The sequence below is a fragment of the Molossus molossus genome, unplaced genomic scaffold, assembly GCF_014108415.1.
Source record: "Molossus molossus isolate mMolMol1 unplaced genomic scaffold, mMolMol1.p scaffold_m16_p_21, whole genome shotgun sequence".
In the NCBI taxonomy this organism is placed as follows: Eukaryota; Metazoa; Chordata; class Mammalia; order Chiroptera; family Molossidae; genus Molossus; species Molossus molossus.
Window position 1 is genome coordinate 33573097 of NW_023425357.1, and position 11720 is coordinate 33584816.

The 11720-nt window shown below is 48.8% G+C and overlaps 1 protein-coding gene across 1 annotated transcript in view; it reads right to left on the bottom strand.

Annotated features, from left to right (window-relative positions):
• Window positions 1-11182, bottom strand: part of ZFHX3 (zinc finger homeobox 3) — a 183743-nt gene extending 172561 nt beyond the window's left edge. The window contains exon 1 of the mRNA XM_036273950.1: window positions 11008-11182. The gene's annotated coding sequence lies outside the window, so the exon portion shown is untranslated. The remainder of the gene's footprint in view (window positions 1-11007) is intronic.
• Window positions 11183-11720: the final 538 nt, after the last annotated feature.

Consider the following 11720-nt stretch of genomic DNA (forward strand, 5'->3'; position numbering starts at 1 on the left):
CAGATTCCTACCAGCTCGCTCTCATTACAGCCCAGACATGCATAAGAGCCTGGACAGCAATGACCAGGGAGCTGGTAGCGCCGACCAGCACCTCACACGGCCGCTGGGCTCACTGCATCCACACGGCTACCCGGTTATGGCTCCCCTTGTTCCCCTACCAAAATCTGTCCTATTAACCAGATGTGGTCAGGGGTGACCTCTGACGCCCACTGCATTTCGAAACACAGTTCAGCTATTGTGATACGTGGTTGGCAGACTGAGCAGTTGCCCTGAAACCCTATAGCACCGAGGACGTGGTGGCCCCCCGCATGGGATCATCCATCATACCCTCTAGCCGTGCTAATCCCGCTCAGAGTCTCGGCCTCAATCCACATAGGAGTCGCCAATAACAGGGACACCAGGGGTGTCTGAGACGGACCATTTCCCGACAGCCCAGGATTTTCACCCCTGGGATAAAGGGCACGCTGTCCCTCCAATAACCTATGGAGACTGCCGGAACCCCTGAAGTGCTGGCCTACACACCGGGTTTCTGCTCGTGTGATGCTGCCAAGCTGACAAGAGACGAGAGGATTTGCTTTCCACTGGCTCCTCTCAGGTGCTCCAACAGGCTCCCCACATCCTCGGCTGCCCTCCATATCCCCGTCCTGGTTTCTTTGGCCTCAGTTCCTCTTTGGGCTGGAACCCAGTGGCTTTATAGGCTCACACACAGCGGCAGAATGTTCTGGAAGCAGTGTTCAACCTCCCCAGGTCTTCTCCAGGAGGCACTGGGGTTGGCGTGCCGCCACAGAGCCCACGTTCACGGCATGGCACTGGGAGTTACGGGGAACGATGCAGGGGGACTGGTTCTTAATAGACTGATAATTGAAGCATAACGTGTAGGAATTAAAATGAACCAGCTCTGTGAAGTCTATTCACCAAACTTAACTTGGCTTCCAGTGGTCTCCCCAACCATCTGGCTCTTTGTCACAGGTCAGTGGAAGAAGCTAGAGTTTCTACATCCATTTGGTGTCTACCTTCGGGGTACTCGGAAGGAAGAAGAATGAATGCCACCCCAGCTTGTGCCTATCACACAGAAATCCTACTCACCCCAAACGTGGGGCAGGAAGAACCTGGGCACAGTTTTAAACCATCCACAGAAGGGGCGGCGGGAGTTCGGGGAAGTGAGGGAGAAGAAGGGAGAAGAGAAGGCCTGGGGGTTTTCTTGCCCTTTTTGGGGGTAAGGGAATCTTTCCTAAGCACTCACTCCCCAGCCCTTTCTGTCTCCGGGCTGGAAAGTGTTACTCAGCTGCAAGGCCTCTTGCTAATTGTGGGTTTTTATTTTTATTTCCTATTACCCTCTCGCACGCCTGATGAGATTATTTTACCGGAACTGACACAGCTGGAAGCAGCAGGCATACATGGAGCCTCTGAGGAGGTGATGCAATTTCATTTTCATTGATCAGAAATCAGCAGGGCAGTAAGTGATGGGAAATTCCATTAGAAGAAAACTTGCCAGCCATGAGCCTCAACTTCCTTGCCACACCCAGGGCCCCCCGGGGTCCTGCCTTCCTCTGGACCGAGCCCCACAGAGCAAGCAGGGGGCCAGAGGTGCTGTCCTCCTGGTGGCAGCGAGGAACATACCAGGGGCTGGCTTGGAGAGCCTCAGACAAGGAGAGGGACGTCAATGGGCCCCATCACCACCGAGGCCACCTCAGCTCTTCTCGGGCGACACACAGAAGTCTGCCAGGGACCCAGAACAGGGTGCCTAAAAACCAAACCCCTCAAAACCAACGCTTAACAGACCCCTTTCCAAGTGTCAACAGACAAGAAAAGAGGAAGCCGCTAAGCCGGAGACCCTCAACACTCTTACAGAGGTCCTGAAGGTGCCTACCATTTACTGAGCGCCACTGTGGGCCAGGCAACTGTGCTGATGCTCACCACACAGGAACTCGCATCCCCCTAAGGCTCTGGGGTGACCATCGCTCTCTCCGGGACAGTGGGGGAGGCAGGGGGTCTGGGCGCTGGGGAGAGAGCCAGCCGACAGATGCCTTCCTGAGGATTAGCAAAGCTCTCCCGAACAGCCAGGGAAGCCTGGGTGGAAGTCAAGGAGGGCACCCGACGGTCTACCTTTCTCCAGAGAGAGCAAATGACAGACTCTGGTTCATCCACCTCCATCATCCCAAACATCCCAACACAAGCGCCCCTTGTGTCCGCGCCTGCAGTCGGAGGTGAACCCTTCGAAATGCGGAGAATGGCTACTGTCTAAGCAGTTAAAACCCCCATCCTTTCACCACTGATAGTCCAGCAAATACTGCTTCACTCACCAAAGGCCTATGGGGAAAAAAAAGGCGAGGAGCTACTCAAAAAGGCAAATTCTACAAAGAAAAAAAAAAAAAATCAGCAGGCAGGTAGCTCACCAGACTTCCTCTGGCTGTTTTGCCACATAAAACGTGAATCAAAGAGCCAGGCCTCAGGCACAAAATTAATTGTGCCCCCCACACAACTCTTCACCCTAGAATGGAAAATGTTAAATGCTCAAGTGATGACACCACGTAAAACCAAACCTGTCGCTCGGCTTTTATTGAGCACCTAATCTGTAGCTCAAACAAAGCTGAGAATACCTAAGAGTACCTGGTCTCCATGAGCTTACAGACTGGGTCACATAACAATACCCAGGACACGGTCACAGTCATTTATTTATATTCCTTACAACAATAAAATACAACATCATAGCAAAAGAAGAAAGAAAAAAAACAAAAGTTTTTTTGGAGGAACATTTGAGCCAAAAATGCTTACAATAATAACCTATGCATAGATCCATAAATTAGACTCTAAGCTTCAAGTTCAGAAGAAAAACATAATAACTTCGTTTTAGGTACATTATTCACAGTGTCCAAGAGAAAAAGGAGAATCCAATTGCTCAGGATTATTTAGTACCAGTAAATTCTCAATCGCAAAAACTGGGATAAAGACCAAAAGCAAGCAGCGCCTGCAGCCCTGGGCCCCTGGGCTCTTTGGGGAGGTCATAAAGAGAATGCTTGGCTCGGAAGCCACTCAGTCTCACCGCCTCTTTGGATGGACAAGGAGAATGACCCCAGAGGGTGTGGGTGGTCTGCCCAAGGTCAGACAGCAAGGACCTGGGTATCTTCACACCACACTTCTGGCGTGTTCCCCGCAGCTATCCCCCATTAGCCTGCACAGTCCACAGGCTGGTTGGGGGAGGGCAGACATGGCAGCTGAAACTGGGGTACGGGCTGTGCTAGACGAAGAGGCTAAGCACCAGACAACGAAATGCACTACAGAGACCTCATCTGGATGCCAACCCTAACAAAGCCACCCTGGGGACAATCAGATAAGTCTGAACTGCGAGTTGAGATTTGATGATGTTAAGAACTTGTTAACTTTATTATATAAAGATAATACTATTATCACCTAAGAAAATGATGAAGCATCATGATATCCTTGATTGGCTTTAAATCAAAGCCAATGAACAGAAAGATTAAACAAATCTGACAAAAAGTGTGTTGTTACATCTAGGTGATAGGGTCTCTAACATTATCCTATTTGTACCTAATAAACTTGTTTCTTAAAAAAAAAAAAAAAAAAAAAAAAAGAGGGAGAGAGAGAAGCCCTGTCTTTACCCAGTTCAGAGGCATTTTCTGAAAAGAGCATTGGCCAGAGCCAACTTCTCAGACTTGAGTTGACATATTCATGGCACACTAAGCCTTTTTATTTTCCCCAAAGAAATACGCATTCTCCTTTTTTTAGAAGAGCTGAAAGACTTCCTAAGAGTCCCTTAAAGTCCCAGCTATCTCTTTAAAACTCACCATCTGCTGACCCCATTCCTGCTCCTACCCTTAGAAGGTGCCAAGCACTAACACACTGCTAACATCAAGAAGAACACCAGACGAGACCATACACATCATACTCTGGGCATAGCGCTTGACACATTTATGCGTGGTAACTATTGCTATCATTACTGTGCAAAAACGAGCCCAATGTAACAGCCTAAGATTACATAAGAGCTTGATTTAGAGCTTGGAGCCAAACTCTGGTTTAGAAAAACACATCCATTGATAAAAGCCTCTACTTGTTGATTTAATGGGTTAAAAAATAATTTAAAACACTTTCAGTGGTTTTACAAAATCAGGCGATGTTTACCAACCATTGTTTTTGAGCTGATTGTCTTTCAGCTCAGTATGAATGTTTTATAAGTCACCATAATTGCTTTGTAAAGTCTGAACTGTGCTGGTTCCCACTGGGCTGGTTCTCTCGTACTCATCTGCAAGTGGGCGACCCAATCATCAGTGGGCTGCTTGCCACGTGTGGGCCCACTCACACCCATCACCGTGCTATTGGCTCATGGGAAATTCTCTTTGCAATAAACTTTTTCAGAGTAACCTTAGTATTTGACCCAAGGAAACAGTCAAACCCAACCTCCCCAGGAACAAATAACAACGCTCCTTCGACTTATACAATGGTGTATACATTTCAAGCACTTACATTCAGTTCTCATTTGACCTCCAACAAGCTTATCTTATTACGTTTACAGAATAGGAATCACAATTCAGATTTTAAAGGTTTAAAAAGATTCATCAACCATGAGAGTGTGACTACTATGAAGCATTCTTTTCCAAGGTCGCCAACTGGTTAGTAGCAAATCAAGGACCAGGAACGGGTCTCTGGGTTTCTACTCCAGAGTTCTGTTCTCTATGAAGGCATCTTTCCTAAAGAGAATCACCTTCACAAGCCCTTCAAAATCACACTTCATCTTCTAAACACATGTGAAAAAAAATGTGACTATACCAAAGACCCAAAAAATATATTTCACTGCTCACACTTAAAAAGCAGAGTTATAAATAACATCAAATACTCGGGTGCTCCACACAGCCAAGAACTTTAATGGAAGACAGTTAAGTCTTAACATTTTACAGATATCAGAGTATTGTAGGAAAAGCACCTAGCAGAGCACCAAAGGCTGAAGCAAAACCTCTGGCCATGACACAAGGTGAGACATGAGCAGGCAGAGCGCAGCTCCCTCTAAATGGCCTCAACTGTGTCAACGATACCACCGCCTGCATCAGGCTGAACACTCAGCTCAAACACTGTTTGTGGAAAGAAGAAAGTAAAATGTTGTCAAGGTCTAGGAGCTCCTCACGAAGGAGGTCTTACGCTGAAGAGCTAATATCAAGGCAAAGTTCAAGTCAGATCAGTGGGGTAAAGTGAAGGGTGACTGTGGCCACAGTATTACCTTACCATGACCCTCAATGCACAAATCTACATAAAACCAAAAATCGGGGAACTGGCTTCATTCCTAGCATGAGTGTTACTTATTCTATGGAGTTGAGCAGTCTGTCTACCCTCTGCCATCATGGTGGAACCCTGTGAGCTACAGTCCCCATCACGATGGAAAACTATGGAACTTAGGTCAACTTAATAACTGCTGCCCACACTCTGAGTCTAATTAACTGATCTAAGTGACATTTTTTGGAAGAGCATTCTGTTTACAATAAAACTTTCCAATCTGTGGAGCCAAGGTCGTCTAGGCAGAGGGAGAATGAGGACAGAGGTGGGTCTAGAATATAAGACAGTAACGGGGATCCCAGTCAGAGGGAGGGTGACCTGGCAGGACGCGCGGTCAGGAGGGAAGGCTTGCCTAAGCCATGGCCCTGTGTTCAGGACACTCCCACGGGCTTTTCCTCCAGAAGAAAGAGCCTCAGCATTCTCCCCTCCCCTGCACAGGTCTGCTGCCCACTGACAGAGGCAGGCCCAGCCCCGCCCACCGAGCCTGTCCTCTCCTCTCCTCCCCCGTGACGCCAGGACATGCACCAACGTTAACGCTGGCCCTGGCTCTGGCAGCTGTCTTCTCATCAGCGGCCAGTGCCCCTCAGTGGAACAATGCCCGTGCTGCTGGGTCCTCGATGTGGAAGACCTGTGACAGTCCTCACTGAAACAGAGCCAAAGGCGTTAAGCCACTGGACATGTATGTGACCTCACCCCCAGCCTCACGTCCATTCACGTGCATCCACACCTACTGTTTCTCATTTAAAACCAAACAAAATAGGACAGTTGAAAGAGGAGGGAAAAAACACAGAAAGTACACGTACACACACACACACACACACACACACACACACACACTACCCCTACAGCTGGCAAGATCTCATCCTGCAAGTTTCTGAATGATTACCACTTACTGTTACCTAATTCCTAACTACTGGCTGGCCTAGGGCCTCCATCCGTTGCTCCCCAGAGCAGTGTCCTTGTTGCCTGTTTCATCAGGAGAAGCGGGGAATGGCCACCGTAACCAGCCCAGAGACAGGACTGCCAGTGACAGCGATAGAATCTACGGCGGCACCAACATCTGTCTCCAGCACTGTCATCTGGTGATCGACCACTGCACTTCAGGCACTCACTGGGCCAGAAGAACCTGAATCCTAGAACTAGATGTCCCCGAACAAGTGGTTTCTCTCTAAAAGTAAAATGTGGCTCGTAAAACACAGGCTCGAGGAGTCCCAGGAATGCCTGTTGCATAAGGGCGCAGCACAGCAGTTCACAATTCAATCCCACATGTGGCTTCCCCCAGGGAGGTCAGAGGTGGAGGAGAGAGGAACACGGGCAGAGGGAGAATCAGAATGTTCGCTCTTAACATTCACATCCCTGAGTCACAGCTGAAGCCCCACTGCTGCAATTGTTTTACACACTGTTTCCACAAGGGAAAAAGCCTTTAAAAAGTTGCTTTAGCTTCCAGATTCCCTGTTTAAAACCCTTCCTTCTATTGGGCGCCTTGAGATAAAAGCTGGGTTTGACTCTCTGGCCAGCTGTCAAATTCCAGCGCTTGCCTGGGCTGGGACCAGACAGTCTTCCATCCAACCATGGAGGGCAGGAGACTGCCGGCAGAGAGGGGGTTAATGGGAGCTGACCGCAGCACGGTTGTTAAGGTAATCAATACCACTGAGATACTGAAGCAGCATAAGCCGCAATATTGATTGCCAAGCAGATGATAAAACTGTTTATTATGATAATTGCAGGGTCCCTGTAAGATGCTCCCAGCGCTTCCTAAAGCTGTTTACAAAACTAATAAAGATTTGCCATTTCAAGGTCTTCCATTTTAACCATGCTCCCTCCCCCAAATTCCCACCCCTGGCCCACCACCAAAAAGCAGACCTCACCCCCTGGGCCACTGACATGTTCCTCCCTGGGATAGCATCGGGGCCTGTCCTGGGTGCATCATCTCTCAGGGCCTCTGAGGGAAGGGCTGCCCTTCAACACCCTCACCCTGCCTCCAACTTCAGGAGCAGGAGGCCGGAAGCACAGCCGACTAGACACTCAGGGCGTAGAGACTTCCTCCTTGGAGCCCACCATGTGATAATTATGGGGTTTTATTGATGGAGGGGGCTGCTCAGGGCTACTTGGGCTAACATCCATTTGTTATGACACATTTAAGAAACCACATCACCTTGGTTTGTAATTAAAACTTCTCTGGAGAACTTGGTGGCCATGGACTAAACACCACGGTCAAGCACCACTTCTAGAATGCATTTCCACCAACACAACTCAATAGTGACTTTGGCTGCTACACTGGGCTCATGTCTTGAATTCTATCATGCCCAATGCACCAGTTTAGTTTTGTTAAACAGAGAAAAATAACTCCTTCCTGGTCAGAAACACAGCCACCAACTGTCTTGAGATCAAGTCTTTGAATTAACAAGCACTGCTCAGGATGACTGTGATTGTTCAGGATGAGCTGGATGATGCAGAGATTTTCTCAGTAAAAGTAGGCATCTCATAGGTACCATTATACTCTTCAAACCGCTCAAGGGAAATCCATTGGGTCCTAAGAATCAGTATAGTAGCTTCAGGACTGCCAAGCACGCAAATATACTGAAAATGTGTTTTCAGAGTATACAAGAAGGAAAAAAGGAACCCAAGTTTTGAGAACCAAGCAGCCACTCCATTAGCAATCAGAAGGCAAAGCCCTCGTCCTGACTCAACCCTCCATAGCTCTGCTCAACCCACAGCCAACCAGCAGGATTTTACCCGTAATAGCATTCGACTGGACTTGGCCTTCAAAACCACATATGCAACTTAGGGGCACTACTCTGAGAACTGATGGGCCAAAGAAAGATGCTTTGGAGACCGCTCCCAGCACCCCCCCACCCCCATCAGAGCATGGAGAAACTGTTAACCAAAGCCCCTGTCTTTACCTTTCACGACCACCTCAGTTTAGGGAGCAAAGTCCCTGCCCTCCCGACGCTCTCCCCGTTCAGCTGCAGCCAGCAGCCCCGGAGGTCACTGCCCGCAGAGCCCGCCTGTGCGTACACCATGTAGTTTCATTCTGTGGACCAGTAGAGACATGCAGCTCCTCTGCAGACACCTGTCTGCTCTGCCTACTCCCAATCACACAGAAATCAGGAGACTGGAGCCAGCTTTTTGTAGAGTATAATCCCCTTGCCAAAGACCTTGCCATGAACTCGCAGATACCGCAGCATGGCTGGAAGGCATGCGCTGAGAGCGGTTTCACCTGGTTACCTGCTCTGAGAGGGCCCACCTGCAACCAGGAGCCGCCAGAGGAAACCTGAGGCTTCCCCGCCACTGTTTCATGAACAGCACACTCCTAGGCAAAGTGGCAAAGGACAATCACCAACTACAAAACTCCCAGCTAAACACCCTGCTCACTCTCCACTTGCCCACAGGGCCCAAGTTAACAAACACATCCGTGGATCTGGCATCAGGAGAGTGTGGCTAGTCCTACTGCTACCTTTTAACCTACCTTACACATATAAGTTGTACTCGCAGAGATAACTTCAACAAAAAATATATCCTAAGAATGATATGGTCCACACTTGGAAACCCGCCCACAATGGCCAGCCAAGCCTGCCTAAGTGCTAAGAACCATTTAGGAGCACTGTAAACCATTAGGGCCATTAGCTCTAATTTGACCTCAACAAAATAAATCAACCCACTAGGAACAGATTTAGAAGCTTTCCAAAGTCAAGTTCTCAAGCCCTGAAAGCACAAGCAATGGCAGGGAACACATGTCCAGCCTCCAGGCCACTGTCCCCTCTCCTACCTTCCCTGCGGCCAATGGATGACAGCATGCTCAGCTGGACCCGGGCTGTGGGTCCTTCCCCGTCCACTGGGTCAGGAAGCTGTGACCACGGAGAGTCAGTATGCAGGTCAGAACCCATTTGCCATCACTGCTTAAGGGATTCACTCTTTTCCTTCCTCTGAGTTCACATCACATACAATTTTCCATCTGAACTGCTCTTAATGTCCTCTTTCAAAACATGTGGACATTCCAATTTACTTTCAAGATATCCTGATTGGCTTTCAACTCTGCTGAGTCTCAGCTATGGGTCAGAGTTCACCCAGCCTTTGTATGTTTAAATGAGCAGGTATCACATATGATAGGAACTGTGGTCCCCCCCACATGAATACATGTGTCAACACAACCGATAATTTCCTTAACAAAACGTATAACCATCAGCATACACTCCAAATTTAAATTGTCTTAATTTTTTATTTTTATTCTTCCCTGATAGTTACTTACTGCATTTTTAAAAAATACTAATGGCACTGCCTTGAGGAAGCAGCAGGAAGTGAAATAAACTAGACACCATCAAATTCCACCAGCTGACAGGAGGAGAAAGCTAAGAACGCAGGTACTAGAGAAGCAGGCAGTCCACATGCAAAAGTCAACAACCCTTCAGCTGTTTAAATGATAAAAGCATCCTGTATCATCATTTCACTCATCTTCACGGGACAGAAGAAAGAAGTAAGCGGCGAGGGTATCGGCAAACTAAGTTAGCAGTAACTGGAGAGCAAGGGCGCAGCACATCGAGTTCTACAACCCAAGAGTCTGAATTGCTAAGAGCTGAGTAATTCTTTCCAGCTCCACCCAGCATGAATTTCCAGGTATCAGATTATATGTTAATTACAAGAACGTGAAGTTATATGAGGGGAAGTGGTGTTAGTCAGCACCCAGGGGGTGGAAATGCAGTAAAAGGGTTTTGGAAAGCATGTTCCACGCACCGGCCTCTCCGGCTCAGGGAGAAGGAGAAGCATCAAGAGTCTATCTCCAAACCTTGCCCCTTCCATTCACTGGACAGCTCAGCTGAACGTTCCTAACTTACAAAATAGCGTAGGCATTGTTTTCCTTTCTGTACATTTGTTCTACAAAAGTGGGAGGTCTGGGCCCAGGTCAGACTCGGCAGTCAGAGGATCGGCACTCGTCCGATAGTGTGGGGAACAGCAGTTCCACCTCTGGTGATGGAGGGGCAAGCACTCAACCTCCAATGCTGCCCCTCGGCCGTCGGGGAGGCTCAGGATGGCACGGTGTCCTCCTGCGCGGTGTATCTGCCAGGAGATCGAACAGAGAGTTCTGAAACTGCTCCGAAGCTCTGGCTGCAAGAACTTTATCAACGTTACACATCGTGCCCCTGCCTTCCAGGCCCCCACCAACTGCATACTGATCTCACCCTGATTGGAAGGGGAGGGGGAGAGCTATGGGAAGTCCAGGCCTGTCCCGACCAGTGAAGGCTGAATGGACGACCAGAACTGGGCCTGCAGGACCATGCTCCAGCTGCTGAGGGAATTCGGAGATCCCTGAGGACCTGAACACTCTTCGCTCCAGTCCTTCCCACTTCAAACGCTTTTTCCTAACACTGCACCCAAGGAGCAGAGAGCAGCAGAGAGGCACTAAACTGACACCTTGAGGTGAGTCAATAACAAAAAACTACAAGCATTTGCCCTGGGCTAGCATCCCAGCACGGAGGGCACTTCAAAGCTGCGAGCTGTTAACCTAGTCTGGGTTCACTATACATATAATGGGTGGAGATAGAGATTATTTGCCCCATATGGTTGCAAGGATTAATAAAACAGTGAAGTATTTAGCACAGTCGATGCTCAGTAAGTGTTCGTAGTAAGCATTTATACAGAGGGAGAAACATTCTCACTTCATTTGCATAAAACCTGAGGAAGACTGCACCCTCATGATGTAAGGCTCCGAGAAGCAGGGAGACTCACCCAGTCACACCCGGCATGAGAAGGCCAGGCTGCTTGAAGACAAGGACTCTCGCACACTTCCAGGGCAGTGTCTTAGCCACCAGCATTTCCCAGCATGTCCTACAAGCACTACTGGCCACAGGCTAGGTGACTGTAGGTGATAGGTGAACATTTTAAATTCAAATCTTTATCTATTTAATGATTATTTGAGCCAATACAACCAGCCCAAACCTGAGATTCCTCAGATATCACTGCTTGGGATGATGCTGGAGCAGGTATTTATGGTTTTAGCAGGGAAGCCAGTGAAAAGAAAAAGAAAATTAAGCAAATACAGTACAGGTGGCATAAAAGAGACAACGAAAGGACAACCCACGTCTGAGGGGCTCTCTCCTAGGTGCTGCTTCCCTCTCAGGCCGTGGCCGGACTGGTCTTTCTCACAGGGTCAACCACTAAAAAGCACCAAGGCACAGGCCTGGCTTCCTCTGTGCCTCTCTCACCCTCTCTGCTAAGCCTCCCAAGGACAGGGCAGCGCCTTCCTCCAGGCTTCTGAGAAAGGCTGTGAGAAGGGTTATCAGCTTCCAGGACCCCTTTAGTCATCAAGAGCACTTCTCTGTCTCCCATCCCCCAGCAAGGACCCTGCAGCCTGGAGCTGGCTCCCCAGCACCCCCCACCCCCCGTTAATGCCTTTTCCCTTGTGCAGCTATCACAAGAGGGCTGTTTAGTGAGAGGACCTC